General features: G+C 42.7%; 1 pseudogene; it reads left to right on the top strand.

The window, feature by feature from the left end:
* The first annotated feature begins 15201 nt into the window (after positions 1-15201).
* Positions 15202-15321, top strand: LOC136654493 (5S ribosomal RNA; annotated as a pseudogene).
* The last annotated feature ends 1289 nt before the right edge of the window (positions 15322-16610 follow it).

Raw genomic sequence — 16610 nt, 5'->3', positions numbered from 1 at the left:
GGTGCCAGAGGATTGGAGGATAGCAAATGTCACGCCAAATGTTAAAAAGGGAAAGAGGGGGGACCTAGGAAACTATAGGTCGATCAGCCTAATATCTATACTGGGTAAGATGGTGGAATGTCTCATCAAAGATAGAATCTCAAAACACATAGACGAACAAGGCTTGCTGAGGGAGAATCAGCATAGCTTCTGTAAGGGTAAATCTTGCCTCACAAACCTTATAGAATTCTTTGAAAAAGTCAACAGGCATGTGGATGTGGGAGAACCCATGGACATTATATAACTAGACTTTCAGAAGGTGTTCGACACGGTCCCTCACCAAAGGCTACTGAAAAATCTCCATAGTCAGGGAATTAGAGGGCTGGACCTCTCATGGATTGAGAACTGGTTGAAGACCAGGAAACAGAGAATGGGTGTCAATGGGCAATTTTCACAATGGAGAGAAGTGAAAAGCAGTGTGCCCCAAGGATCTGTCCTGGGACCGGTGCTTTTCAACCTCTTTATAAATGACCTGGAGACAGGGGTGAGCAGTGAAGTGCTAAGTTTGCAGACAACACCAAACTTTTGCGAGTGGTGAAGAAGGATCTCCAGAAGGATCTCTCCAAACTGGCAGAATAAGCAGCAAAATGGCAGATGCGATTCAATGTCAGTAAGTGTAAAGTCATGCACATTGGGGCAAAAAAATCAAAACTTCACATATAGGCTAATGGGTTCTGAGCTGTCTGTGACAGATCAGGAGAGAGATCTTGGGGTGGTGGTGGACAAGTTGATGAAAGTGTCGACCCAATGTGCGGCGGCAGTAAAGAAAGCCAATTCTATCCTTGGGATCAGTAGAAAAGGTACTGAGAACAAAACGGCTAATATTATAATGCCGTTGTACAAATCAATGGTAAGGCCACACCTGGAGTATTGTGTCCAGTTCTGGTCGCCACATCTCAAAAAGGATATAGTGGAAATGGAAAAGGTGCAAAAGAGAGCAACTAAGTTGATTGCTGGGCTGGGGCATCTTCCTTATGAGGAAAGGCTACAGCGTTTGGGCCTCTTCAGCCTAGAAAAGAGACGCCTGAGGGGGGACGTGATTGAGACATACAAAATTATGCACGGGAAGGATAAAGTGGATAGAGCGATGCTCTTTACACTGTTATATCACACCAGAACCAGGGAACATCCACTAAAATTGAGTGTTGGGAGAGTTTCTTTACTCAACATGTGTTTCTCAAAATATTTCTTTACTCAGCATGTGGTTGGTCTGTGGAACTCCTTGCCACAGGATGTGGTGGCTGCATCTGGCCTGGATGCCTTTAAAAGGGGATTGGACAAGTTTCTGGAGGAAAAATCCATTACGGGTTACAAGCCATGATGTGTATGCGCAACCTCCTGATTTTAGAAATGGGCTATGTCAGAATGCCAATGCAAGGGAAGGCACCAGGATGAGGTCTCTTGTTGTCTTGTGTGCTCCCTGGGGCATTTGGTGGGCCACTGTGAGATACAGGTAGCTGGACTAGATGGGCCTATGGCTCATCCAGTGGGACTGTTCTTTTGTTCTTATGTACTGCTTGTCCACTGCCTCACCTGGCCACCACTCACTTCCCCAGCCAGCTGCTCATTGCTGCTGCTGTTCTCTTCCTCTTGAGGGACAAAAAAGGAGAAGAGCAGTAGTCTTAAAATATTGGGAGATGATCTAGTGCAGGGGTGTCAAACATAATGCCCGGGGGCCAGATGCGGCCCGCAGAAACTTTTTATCCAGCCCTCAGGTTCTCAGCTGCTGAGCAGTGCTGAGGAGTTACTGCTGAATTGAGCTCTCCCATATCTCAAAATATTATCAAGGTTTGCATATTTTCTCTTCTGCCATTGCAGCTAATGAATTCCTAAGTGAGAAAAAGTGCTTATTTTTGGTTATGACCTATTTAATGACATCACTTCCCGCCTAATGACATCACTTCCAGCCCTCAGCAGGCATCATGAATGCTATTCGGCCCTCTGTATGAAATGAGTGTGACACCCCTGATCTAGTGCATGACTCTTGTTGCTACCCATTTGTTGCTCCCTTCTCCTCCCTCTTTGCCTTCTGAAAAGGTATAGCAGAACTTGGAAGGGGACAGCAACAGACGGAAAGGGGGAAAGGGAAAGTAAGGGAAAGGAAGATTGGTAAGGATGGATGGAAATGCCATCATAGAAGAGATTGGTTGGTTTGGGGGATATGAGAGGATAGGACTGCCGAGGGTTGGGGTAGGAAAGATCAGGCGTGGGTGGAAAAGATTGGGGGGAGAAGACCAGTGTCCAAAGACCAGTGACAAAATTCACAGTATACTATACAGATCATGGAATAGGAAGAAGCACTTCTAGTGCAAGGCAGGCTTGGCCAGATCTCAACAGAGCATTTTTCTATAAGGTTAATTAAGGCTGCAGTCCTATACACACTTACCTGGGTGTAAGCCCTATTGAATTTAATGGGACTTACTACTGAGTTGGTTTGCATAGGATTGGCTGTCTGCTTGTACAATTTAGAACCCCATTCTATCCAACTTTCCAGCACTGATGCAGCCATTCCAACGGGGTGTGTACTGCATCCTGAGATGGGGGGGCAGTTGTGGAGGCCTCCTTAAGGTAGGGGAATGTTTGTTCCCCTATCTTGGGACTGCATTGCAACTTTATTGGTGCTGGAAAGCTGGATAGGATTGGGCCCTAAGCTAATGCAATTTACTTTTCCTTCCAAACCTCCCCCATAATCCTTGAAACTTTTCCCATTCCAACAGCCACGTCATACTGTTTTTTACACTTGAAGAACTCCTGCACAACCTCCTATTTCTCCTTCTGAGTCTGCGACTCCATTTCCTGCTCCTTCCCTCAGGTTTATCCACAATCCCCAGGCCCCAATGACCTTGCAGTGTTGCAGATTGCGCTTTGCTGTGAATACCTATTCACGCTCCTTAGGTATCCTGATTCCAAAACATGACTAGGAGAAAAAAGGTGGTCCTGTCAAACTCATACCATACACATGCTATCAGCTGATTACTTGAATTCTATTTTTATTCATTTCCTTCCTCTGTCCAGAAACCAGATGTGGCTCACTGACCATTATTTGACCTCTAATACAGTGAATATTTTCTCTGGAGAAAACCCCAGGTCAGCTCTTTGTGGGTCAAGGAACTATTCATTCTATGCTGCCAAGATTAATGAAGTTAAGATTTTCCTATTAGAACAGAACAAAACAGTAATTTGATTTCCTCAAGGTTAAAAAAAAGTCAATATCAGAATGCAATTTTTTCAGCTTACATAATTTGTTTGAACAAGCTGTTTATTATAGCTCAATGCCAATTTGCATCTATACTGCAATGCATATCTGATATACACATTGGATACATGTGGACATCAGCCATACTTCACCCCAGTGCCATTTTGTGACCTTCTTCTCAGGCTGTGTTTTACCTCAGCCAGCTAGTCACTTATGTGGAGATGGCACTTTTCTCACTCCAATGGTGAAGGGGGAAGATTTGATCCTGCGAGCCCTCTTACGCACAGCTTGGCACCCCAGGCTGCTGTTCCACTCTCAGGCAAAGAGCTATAGCAATGGTGGCTGGCCCAACACTGTGCACACGCATGCTCTCCTGGGTCACACCCCTGCCCATGGCATCGGCCCGCAGGTCCCACACCTCCTGCATCTCCCTAGCAATGCCCCTGAGACCAGGCGCTGTCAATTTGGAGTTATACTAGATACCTGAGAATTAGAAGTTATGTAAGGTAGCAATGGAGGAGGAGAACATGACTCCATAGAAGTTTTTGAGACTTGCAAAGCCAGGTGGATCCTGACAGTGATCTGGTTTAAACAGAAGTTCTTAAAGTGAACTGGGCACTGGGTAGGGCTGAAAACCTTACTGCTTTTGGAGGGGGGGGGGTGTTATTGCAGGCAGGCTACAGAGGCAATTCACTTGGTGAACCAGGGCTGGCCTCTGCTTATTTAATTATTTGTTTTACTTTAATTATTTATACTTATTTAATTTGCCTGATGATGTCACTTTCACCATGACATCACTTCTGGTGGGTCTTGGACAGATTGTCATTCTAAAAAGTGGGTCCCAGTGCTAAAAGTTTGATAACTGCTGCAATAAGGTGTTAGTAAGTTGACGCTCAGGGGTGTGTGTGACACCACTAGTGACCAAAATCACTAAAATTACAGTTTGGAAGAATAATACCATCATGTTATATATCAATCAATGTGTAATTTCTTGCAGAATGTGTTCTATCTTTGTTCTATCAAAAGGTACTGCCAAAAAACCAGTGGGGGCGGAGTGATGGTACATCACCAAAACACATAGACGAACAGGCCTTGCTGAGGGAGAATCAGCATGGCTTCTGTAAGGGTAAGTCTTGCCTCACGAACCTTATAGAATTCTTTGAAAAGGTCAACAGGCATGTGGATATGGGAGAACCCATGGACATCATATATCTGGACTTTCAGAAGGTGTTCGACACGGTCCCTCACCAAAGGCTACTAAAAAAACTCCACAGTCAGGAGTGTGTGGTTACTCAGCGTGTGGTTGGTCTGTGGAACTCCTTACCACAGGATGTGGTGATGGCGCCTAGCCTGGATGCCTTTAAAAGGGGATTGGACAAGTTTCTGGAGGAAAAATCCTTTATGGGTTACAAGCCATGATGTGCATGTGCAACCTCCTGATTTTAGAAATGGGCTATGTCAGAAGGCCAATGCAAGGGAGGGCACAAGGATGAGGTCTCTTGTTATCTGGTGTGCTCCCTGGGGCATTTGGTGGGCCGCTGTGAGATACAGGAAGCTGGACTAGATGGGCCTATGGCCTGATCCAGTGGGACTGTTCTTATGTTCTTATGTTCACCATGCCCACCACCTGGAGTGTTGCCCCGTCCACTTCATGGGGGGGGTGACACGCTGGCATCCTGCACCGGGTGACGCGAACCCTAGTGACACCACTGGATAGAATTAAGGTTATTTGACTGGAATGGACCATAAAGGGCATTAGCTATATAAGTGGAAGCCTATAGGAGTGTAGTTCATAATTGGAGGACAGTGGGATGCTCTGCCTGCTTGAGCACCAATCCTGCATGACGGGACTCTGAAACTTTAGTAATGTAGTAAGTAGTCAATTTGTTGTTTTATGGTGCCTTTAAAATGTATGTATCTCACTCACTGTTTGGAACTCTCCCTTAGAGCCTCAGCATGTGGGGTGAAGAGATTTTCTCTTACTTACTAACATGGAAAAGCTTTAATAAATTATTTAACTAAATTGCTAGAGTGCGTGCTTATTGGTTGACTGGAGGGAATTGGGCTAACTTGAGGATCCATTGGAAGGTTTGGGTAAATTACCTGGTAACCTGGTAATTTCCTTCCTTCTGTCTGCAGCCAGAGCCTTGAGGTGAAGAGGCACAGACAGGCAGGGGGAAGTGGGTGCACTTGGTGGCTTGCCAGGCAGATGGTGCTGTAAGGAGGTATGGTTCAGGCGCATAAGCTTGGGAACAGTGTAACTACAATCCCCGTTACCTGGGAGACCCTGGATGCCTTTGGCCCTTAGGGCAACAGTGTTACACCACCCATTAAAATTAATAATCTTGCTACTGTTTATACTATCCCTAATCCTAGATCTCCTAGATCTTGCCTGGAGGTTGTTGACTATCTTACTTAAGAAGGTAAGAATCACCTTGCTGTATCAAGTCAAAGGTACATAATGCTGGTACCTCTAGGCAGCCGTTGGCCAATTGCCTATGCTGACTTCATCCTCTGATTCACACTCTGCATGAATAGACAAATTGGAGATTAAGTAAATTTAGTAACTGCTATCTCAAGATAGCTGATCACATAAATATGCTCTTGGATAGCATACCAAATTCAAGTAAACAGGTCTTTCTTCTTCGGCTTTTCAGTGAGAATATTTTATTCTGGTTCTAAAATGGCATGAAAGATATCAAGTGAGCTGTAACCGTTCCCATTGCGATAGTTGATGTGATCGGATTACTTACTAGTTTTTCATGCCATAGATAGAAGAAGTCATCCTAATGCTCAGAGAACATTTCTGATCTTTTAATCTAATGCTTTGAGTTGGAAAGCAATTCTTACAAACCATTATGAAGGAATTGCAGGGTGTGCCTAACAAAGCCATAGTTAGTGACTCAAATGATGTGTAAAAATCACTGGGCAAAGACATGACCCAGTCTGGAAGACAATTAGGTTTGTGTACAATAAGCTGAAGATGCCCTCAATCCCCAAGCCACAATTTTGAGTCTGGCTTCTCTTCCCCCTCAACCACTATTTTCCAGCTTGGAGCTCAGGATTCTAAGGAAAAATAAAGGAGATCATACAAACCTAAAGTCTGTCTACCTCTGGTCTATGTTAGAAGGTTAGATACTGTCTGCTGTCCCCTTCTGTACATTGCAACATTACAGCACTCTCTCTCTCTCTCTCTCTCTCTCTCTCTCTCTCTCTCTCTGAATCTCAAAAGAATTTTAAAATAATGATCCAACTCTCAGGGTTGGAGCATAAACATTTTTTAAAAACAATTTCTAATTTCAAAAAAGTTATGTTGATGGACAACTCCAGCTCCAATTGATCCCAAACAATTTCATCACCACAGACACCCCAGACAGCTTTTAAACTTTCAAATGGATCATGGCTCTGAAACAGACCATACCATACCATATATAGTACACTTTGACATAAACATGTTAGGAAGATGGTTACAGTAGAACATTTCTCCCCAACACAGTATGTTCATGTCCCAAAACCATTCCCCACCTATAGTCTGATGTGATACAGTCCATTATCAACTACATGGAATAGCTCTGACACTGGAACTCCACACTTTTCCCCGCATTACTCCAGCCTGAAAAAAAAAAATAATTACTTTAGATTTGATGCTCTTTGTATATTCACTCCAATGTGAAGGACTCAGGAGTTTTATTGAAGCTGATGGCAGGAGGTCTGGTCTAGAGGGTAGAGCCTCCATTTGCCTGAAGATAACATAGCAGCCTGAAGATAACAAGGTCACCAGTTCGAGGCCACCGGCACCGTGTGACCTTGAAGAAGCTGACAAGCTGAAGCCGAGCTATTCCATCTGCTCTGAGCGTGGGAGGATGGAGGCCAGAATGTGAAACCAGATCAGAGAGAAACACCTGAATGTTGTGGTTCTTGAAAGAAAGAACCTTCTTTCATTTGTAAAAATCCTGCATTTTTAAATAAGCCTGCCTATGTAAACCGCCTTGAATAAAGTCTTTAATAAAGACCAAGAAAGGCGGTATATAAATACCTGTATAAAAATATATATAAAAAGAAGCGTTACCAGTTGCTTAGCGACTACCTATTCAGCATTCTAATTGTAATACATGTGAAATGCCACAAGGAGTTGCTATAAGCGTTTAAAAATACAGGTCCAACCTCATTATACACTGATTTTTTTTATACACGGATTTTACTCAACACAAATGGCCACTGCAAATGAGAAGGAATGTGCTGAATCCTGGAGAAGGGGAAAAATGCATTCCTTTAAAATCACAGTTTGAAAAACTGCTTTTCTTACTATTGTAGAGAGACAGTCATGCAAGGGATTAGAGGTATAACCTAATTATCCACAGATTCCACAGATTTTTCTATCTCAACATGATGAGAAAGGCCCTTTAAATTAAAGGAAAACAGTCGTTTAACAATAGTTAATGCAAAGAAAGGGCAGCCAGCTGACAATCCATCAATCATCATTCTCTCTCCAGGCACTTAGGCAAGCGACCCCTCCCTTCCCCCTGAACATGCAAAAGAAAGATAATCACTTTGCTCTGTGTGAAGGGAGCGCTCGGAGTGAAGCCCTCGGGGAGACCTCTGGCGGCTGCCAGGGTGCCACAGGATGAAGTGGTAGCTGCTTTGCACTGCTGCACCTGGTGGCCGCAATACCTTTAGGATTGGGCCCAAGGCCACAGGCCTTACTTGACTGAACTCCAAAGACCCCAAAATGCAGCTAGTATCTCACCAAGTGACTTACACTGTTACTGTCTTTTCCCACTCTCTCCATTGTCAGCTCCTGAGAGGCCACTATGATGATACAATTTTTTTTTTTTTTAAATTCAAAGCCTGTCTGGAAACTTAACTTTTTCCAGGAAGTTACTGGCAATTAAGTATGTGTAAATGAAATAATCACCTAAGCATCCTCTGTTTAGTTCCACCTCCATCATACTTCCCTTCTAAAGTTACCTCCAGGTAAAACTGTAGATAGTAAGTCCCTTGGGGGAGGAACCCGTCTTTTTACTCTATGTAGAAACACCACACACTCTGCTAGTGCTATATAAATAATAAAAGGAAAGCAGCAGGAACAACAGAAATAAAGATCACTTAACACTGGACCATAAGCAATGGTCCAACTTGCTCCACAGAGAAACATGAACCTGCAGCAGAAACATCCTCTTCAGATTCTCTGGAATCAACAGTTAATCCAATGAAAGAAAGATCAATTTGATTGGTTTAGGCCAGAGTTTCTCAACCAGTGAAACTCATACCACCAGTTGGTACTTGAGGTGTTGTCTGATGGTACATATGGGACTCCCAGACCCCCTCCACCTGGCAGCAATACCAGAAATGCAACATGACAAGCAACAATAGGAGGGCAACGACAGGAGGGCAGAGCTCCAGCATGCACATTTAGCACACCCGAAAAAGGACTCCCATCTGCCCTGAGCCTCTTACTGGTGTTTGCTGCATCATGTTTGGTCTCCCAATCTGGAAGTAACTGGTGATGACATCATCGCCAGTTACTTTCAGTGGTACTTCCAATGGGCAGACCATGCAAAGTGGTTCAGTGGGAGACAAACGTTGAAAAATGTTGATTTAGACACAAATACAGATAAAAAGGCAAACAGATAGAACTTGATCTTAAACCATGGACGTTCCTCTATGTTTGTACAGCAGGAAGCATGATAAGACCCTACAAATTCAGCACAGTGTGATGCATGCCAGGTCACTAAACTAAACCTTTGGAATGATGCTTTGTTTTATCTACTTACTTATGAACAAATGCAGGAAAACCTGATTCAAGCTGTGTATGGACACTCCATAATGAAGACTTCTGTCTCAACTTCTGTCTCAACTCAACTTCTGTTTCTACTGCAAGGTTCCATGACACAAGTAGTGGAAAATATATTCATCAGATTTGTTTCTTATAATTCATTTAGCAAGATGTGATGGAGGTGGCTCTTCTATAGAAGCTCATTCTGCATGCTGTACTATTGGTTTGTTTTGTCATTTACACATCAGGTAGGATGAAAACCCTTTTTAAAAAATTGCTAATGTTTCTGCAGATAACGCAAGCCGTTCCTTGTCTCCTACCCTTTCAGCAGATCACCCCCGTTATTGCAGAACAAAGTATTTCTGCAACTCAACAATAGTGGTTATGAAAATAGGCCCTTCCTGGTTTTCACAGAAGCAACTGGATTTCAAAAACTACAGTTCTAATGTTTACAGATGCTTGAATGTACATTGATGTATATACGCTGTGTTGCTACTGACTCAATACCACTTGTTTTTTTAAGACTTTAAATAAATGAAAAGAAGTATTCATATTTTCTTTCTCATTTCCAAATAAGAAAAGCTGCAAAACTGACATGTTCTGACATTAGCTACAATGCCTTAACCATTTTGTAAAACAAGTTAGGTCCCTTTTCATGAACCATAATCAATAACCTGAACCAAACAATCCTGTAACAGGTCAGCACCAACCTACCTTAAATGAAATGTCAAAACTGCCATTCCTGTGCTTAAGTATTTTCTAGCAAGCAATCTCTCTCTCAGTGTGTTTCGGTTGCCAACCCTCTTCCCACCCCTGATTGCTAGGCAACAGAAAGATATGGCTGTGCATGCATGTCCAGCAATAACTAACATTGCATGATAATTTGTATTCAATTTCTTAAATGGGAAATAATGAAAGGTCCTGCAACAGCAGCACATCCCAATGAGCAAATCATTTCAAGAAGAGTTTCAGAAGCTTTTGCCTTCAAAATACATACAAAATGGGAACACTTTCCTAGAGTGGAATACCTAAAAATTCAACGTTACATAATCTTCACTATTGTCTTTGACGTGGTGTAGACATTTATCTGCTTATTTTCAATTGGTTAAATATATTTTTATTTTTCTAGCTTTAGCCACTAGTATCTGTTTATAAATGTCACCACCATCCTAAGCTTTTGTGTTTGGGGATATACAAATTCAAATAATTCATGTCCAGAATCCAGTCTAGCCACATCCAGCCAAAGTTAAGTGCTTTTAGGGCGCAATCCTAACCCACTTTCAGTAAGGGAACATTCTTCCTTGAGTGCTACCCACCTGCAGGATACAGCACACATTGGCACAGCTATGCCAGAACTGGAAAGTTGCTTATGCTTTGGGCCTTAGGGGTACAGTTCTCTGCACACTTATTTGGAAAGAAGCCCCACTGAACATAGTGTGATTCACTTCCAAAAAACCAAGCAAAAGATTTCCTGCTTCAGTGAATATTGCCTTGAATTCACACCATCTTTCCATCCTCCCTGTGAAATCTCATGCCTGAGTCTTGAAGACTTGGCAACTCTGATCAAGCAGGGAAAAGATTGCTTCTTTTCTTATTCAACCCTCAAAACTTCTCAGAGGTGAGAAATGAGCTCAGATAATGCACAGGTACCTGAAAAACAATACCCTGTGGTTCATTTAAACTGTAAGGAAGCAATCCCTGACACAGTTTAAAGAATCCTTAAGGGGGAATCAAATTACGCTGCATCCCTCCCACACACAACTCTGCTCCAGTCTCCATCATCCTCCCACCCACTAACCCAGGGGTGTCAAACATAAGGCCCAGGGGCCAGATGCGGGCCCGCGGAAGCTTTTTATCTGGCCCTCAGGCTCTCAGCTGCTGAGCAGTGCTGAGATGTTACAGCTGAAAGGGCAGCCCACATGAAAATTGGGCTGTCCTGTATCTTGAAATATGATCAAGATTTGGAGGGGGCGGGGCCAGAGGTGACTGAATAACTGTGCTTTTCTGAGCTCTTGAAAGCTCTTGAAAAAGCATGCTATTTCCTCTGAAAAAATCGTGGGTCTGATGAGATCGGAGGATCTGTGATCAGGATAGATTCGATCGTACAGATGGCGTATGGTTTCGGAGAGGAAGGGTCCAGCCAGGGACTGTTTTTTCTCCAAGGGAACCCAGCCATCAATGTTGGTGTTGGTGAGGATTCATGTTGAAACTAAGCTGAAGGCTCCAAGCAGAGAAGGACTTTGGAAGAACTAAGTGAGTGTTGTTCCACTGTATGTGTCTGGCATTGATTGATTAATTGACTGCCTGATTAAGCTTTTGTCCAAGGGAAGAAGGAGGAGGAGCAGGTTTTCTCCCTTTGGGAAGAGGAAGGAGGGGGGAAGCTTTCTCCACTCATTTGTTTGCTGGTGTGAGAAGAAGCTTTGGAGGAGACCTGCCAAGCTTGTTATGGAAATATGAGAGCATAACTCTAACTTTATAAATCTAAAACTACTTGGATTACTGCTCAGTTTCGTTTTTCCTGTAGAGACCTTGTGGAGAGGTCTCCTGTGGAGAGGGCTGGAGATCTGCATTTCTTTATTTTGCAAAAGTGGTTCATTGTTTTGAATTCCTCTGACTATCTCCTGGAAGGGAATACAGTTGACATAACAAGAGACTTAAACAACAGAACCAAAACAACAGAATAAGAAGAATAGAACATAGGGGACATCTAGTGGATTTAAAAAGACACTACAAGGATAAGAACAGGACATGACAAGTGAAGTAAGGAGGATGATACGCTGAGGACATCTAGTGGCGTTAAAAAATATTGAAAGGCAAAGGTTTATTTGGCTTCAAATTTCCTTGTGTTGGTTTTTATGGGTGAACAGTTGATTTCTTGATGATGTGATGTGATGTATGGATAACTGATAGTGATATATGTGATAACAGATATTTGAGTTTTACAGGAAAGAAGATATAAGAAGGAAGAAAAAGGATGACAGGAAAAGGAGCGAAAGTTAGGGGTTCTCCCACCCTGGAATCAAGCTTGGGAAAACTAACACAAGAGGTACCGAAAGGGAAAGATTGGAAGCAGACAATACAAGACAATATAGAGAAATTAGTGGCGATGGGACAGCAGCACACAAATCAACCTGCAGATAAGGTTCAAGCTAGTCTGGATGTTTTAACTACACAATTAAATGATCTTAGTGTGCAACTGAAAGCTGTTAAAGCCCAAACAGATGAGAATATACAAAAGATTAGGAGATTAGAAAAAAAGACAACAAAAGATCAATCTAGAATACTGGAGATAGAACAAAACCAGTATGATGGAGAGGCAACATTAATGGAAATTCAGATGGAGAGTGCAGCTCGAGTGGTGAGAATACAAAATGTACAAGAACACAAAGGGGAAGATACATGACATCTGATTGGTGATTTAATATCAGAGTGGATTGACACACCAACAGAGGAGATACTTATGGATCTGGATTCAGTGAGAAGAGTGAGCACTTTTTATCTAAGAAAACATGAACTACCAAGAGATCTCATAGGAAATGGAATGGATGGTGGAGGGTAGCAAAGTGAAAATTCTGAGACATGTCCCATGGAGAGTGGGAAAGAAGAGAAAATAATATGAAGAGCTTGCAAAATTTTTAAGTGGAAAGCAAATACCTTATAGATGGCTTTTCCCGGAAGGTATGTTTTTTTTCATTTCCAGTCACAGAGATACAATATAAATTCTACAATGAAAGCAGAAAATTTTCTGAGTACAGTGATGAAAGGTGAGACAAGAAATGAAGAAAATGAGGAAGAGGAACTGAGAAGAAAAGAATTAGAAAGTGTAGAAATGGAGCTAGAAGAAAAGAAATCAGATGATTCAGAGACAACTGAGGAATCAAAGAAGGAAGAGACTAAAGGGGTAAGGAGGCATTCAACGATAGCAACAAGAAGACAAAAAGAGAAGGTGAATAGTAAAAAGAAACATGATGGTTAAGGGAGGATGGAGTATTTACTGTGTCAACATAAATGGCTTAAACGTACCTCAAAACGAAAGAAAGTCTTCCTTCAATTGCAAAAGTTAAATATGAATATAACTTGTATACAAGAAACGCACATCAAAAATATGAATAAAGCACTGCTTGTGAACAAAAAATTAGGAGAAGTATTTGTAGCCTCAGATTTAAAAAAAGGGGGTGTGGCCATATATGTAAAAGAAAGACTGAGACCAAAACTAATATATGCATCACAAGATGGAAGAATATTGATGGTGGAAGTACAAAAAGAAAATGCAAGAATCTTAGAGCCCAATCCTGTGGTCCACGCTGCACCTCCATGGTGCAGACCACAGTCGTAAACGTGCCTGGTGTATTGAGTTTGTATTTGTTATGTGCTTGTTTATATTTGTTGTTTGTTTTTATTTTGGAAAATAATTTTAAAAAAATATAAAAAAAGAAATATGATCGAGATTTGTATATTTTTCTTCAGTTATTTGCAGCTAATGAGTTCCTAAGTGAGGAAAAAGTGTTTCTTTTTGGTTATGACCTATTTAATGACATCACTTCCTGCTTAATGACATCACTTATGACCCTCAGCAGGCATAATGAATGCTATTTGGCCCTCGGTAGGAAATGAGTTTGACACCCCTGCACTAACCCATCTCACGCATATTTATTCCTCCCTCCTAATACTAACCATCAACTGTCCTATTCATCAGCAATATCCTACCCCCTTCCTGTCACTGTTAACCCTCTTCTCCTCCTTCAACCATCTCCCCACTTTCAAGTCTTTTCCTTTTGGAATTGGGTGACCATTGAACGTCACAACAGATTTCTCGCTCGTGCAGAAAGCTTAGCAGAGTGTTTCTGGAGGAGGGAATTGGCCACAAAGGCAATTCCCCTGCTCAGAAATTTTCCAGATCATTATTTATTTGTTTATTTAACTACATTTTGAGAATGAGGGTGTTCTCCAGTATACAGTAATCCAACACAGATGAGCCTTCCTCCTAGGCACTTCTGTATAGTATCATACCTACCATATTTGACACCTGCAATGGACTGCTCCCACCTCACTGCCCTTGGCCATTTAAAGCCATGGGTACACCTGGCCTCCACATGGAAAGGCCACCCCCCTCCCCAGTGCAGGCCAGGACTACAGGCCATTTGAAGCAAATGGTAGGCCTGGCCTCCAGATACCATGGTTGAGGCCAGGTCTACCTGATATTAGAAGTGACAGCTATAGCCCTGGGCTTGCGTTTGAGCCAGCACCCAGAATAACAGGCACACAACAGAGGTACTGCCTTATTGCTGGTACCTGAAGCAGACCACCCCCACTCCCTTGGTATGCCACTGCTTCTGTGTACACAGCACATCTGCACACTCAATCCCCCATCCACTGATAGAGGGAATTGCGTGGGGGGATTGCATGCACTTATTGAAGGAAAGGTGGGATGGAAATAATAGTAGTACAATGATGTTCTACAACTACTACTACTAACATTCTACAACAACATGCCTACATTATATACTCTTGTAAATGAAATGGAAACTTGTAGTATAAATGAGTTTTGCATTGGGTTGCAACATAAATATTGGGCTTTGCAAAATGTCCAAGAGAAAAATACAATGATTAAAAAACAACAACAAAAAAACCCTCCAAAACCTTCCTTTCCTTTCCTCAGCAATGGACAGAAATCTTTTCATTTCTTTGATAACATTCCTCAAGCTGTGAAAGATAATGGGTGCAGCGCCCTCTATTGATTCATGATGTCATATCTCCCAGACAGAAAAGAATGAATACTGTCAGGTTTTTCCACTTTGAGTTGAGCAAGAGGGTCTGTTATTAGCTTTGTTGAACACAGACCTTGTAGACATACATTTGTAGAACATATGTCTAGCAATCTGTAGAATGTACGTCTAGCAATTCATAATTAAAACTGGATTCTAGAGGTTTATTGTGTCATAGGGTATTTGATCTATTTAAAAATATATAGATTGAGTATTGGATGGAGGTAAACAGAAGGTAGCGGGGTCCACCTGTCAGGAATGCTGAAATGGTTACCTCAGGCAGCACATGAGGAGTGGCAACCATCTCCCACTGCCAGGAGAACAACTGCTTCAGCAGCTCACCCTGGGACTTTCTATACTCTCTATATTCCCTTCAAAGCCTGCAAAGACCATAGCTCAACAGTAGAGCAAATGCTTTGTGTGCAGAAGACAGCAACTGTTACCCTGCACATGCCTGATCTTGTCTGATCTTGGAAGCTAAGCAGGGTCAGGCCTGGTTAGTACTTGGATGGGAGACCGCCTGGGAATACCGGGTGCTGTAGGCTTATACCATAGTCTTTCGAGACTGAAGGTTTCCAACCAACCAGAAGATCCCAGGTCCAGTTGCTGCCTGCTGTAGGAAAAGCCATGCATGTGGGCTCAATGCTGGGCTCTTTGCAGCATTTCTTCTCTCTTTCCCCCTCCTTCATGAGCTGCAGCTCACTCCTTGCATCCCCAACATGCCATCTTACCTGGCTGGCTGCCCAGTGAGTAAGGGCTTGCTCATTAGGCTGGCAGAAAGAGAAAGAACAAGGGGTCATGCAGGAGCTGCACATGCTCTTTTTCCACCCTACCCCCACCAACTGTACCTGGATTCACCACCTACTGGGCAGAAAAAGAAAAGAAACCATGACTGCTCACTTGCCCATACCTCTTACCTGCTAGCCTCTTGAAACAGGGTTCCATGTTCCAGGTTGAGATCTGAGGTGAGAAAAACAGTGGGATATGGTTATATTAGAATACACACTCCACAGAAAATACAAGAAGGTGTGAACTTATGGTGGCACTGAACTCATGGAGGAGGAACTGAACTCATCTATAGAATCACTAAATAATAATTTAGAAGTGGAGACATGCTGTCACCCTCTTGATCAAAATGCTGAGGATAATCCTGACTTATCTCACTCATTTCAGATTATTTTGCTCAGATGTAACATTTAGTCAGAGGTTATTGAGTCATGTGGCAAGCACAAAGACAGGAACAAAAAAAAACCCCTTGTGTCTGGTTGGAAGTGGGCATAAGGCAATTTTAAGGAAGTGGGAGCACAGAGACAAGTTAGTCTTGGAAATGTTTCTCAGAAAATTCTTGCAGTTGTGGCAAAAAATTAATTTGAGAGAGAATGTCACCACAACAGGCTGCCAAGTCCTTTATCACATCAACTGAGTCTCCAGAAGACAATCCTTGGAAATACCCTTGCTGACTGAACTGTAGCTGATCATAGAAATCTCTCTTATGACTGTTCTCTTTCCTGCCTGGATGGGCTCCATAAGAACTAACAGAAATAGTTGTACCAGTTGGTGGAGCTAAATGACAAGGAACAATATTGACACTATTTTTTTCCCCCCTTTATGCTTCATTGTGCTAAGAGTCCACCTTGACATTTCCACACTATTTTGGGAGGGCCTGGTCAGAGCCCCTACTCTGGAGGGTAACAGGATGAAGAAGGGGGGCGCAGGCCTGTTTGGCCCAAAGGGGCTCTCTCCTTGGTGATGGTAGGCCAAACTGGCAGCCCTGCCTTGGACCCTTCTGGGCTGTCAACTTGACAGAGCCTCAGAGGTCTCTGCTGGGAATGCG

Source organism: Tiliqua scincoides, chromosome 5 (assembly GCF_035046505.1).
Source record: "Tiliqua scincoides isolate rTilSci1 chromosome 5, rTilSci1.hap2, whole genome shotgun sequence".
In the NCBI taxonomy this organism is placed as follows: domain Eukaryota; kingdom Metazoa; phylum Chordata; class Lepidosauria; order Squamata; family Scincidae; genus Tiliqua; species Tiliqua scincoides.
Note: the sequence above shows the minus strand (reverse complement) of the source record. Positions and strands in the feature narration are given on the sequence as shown.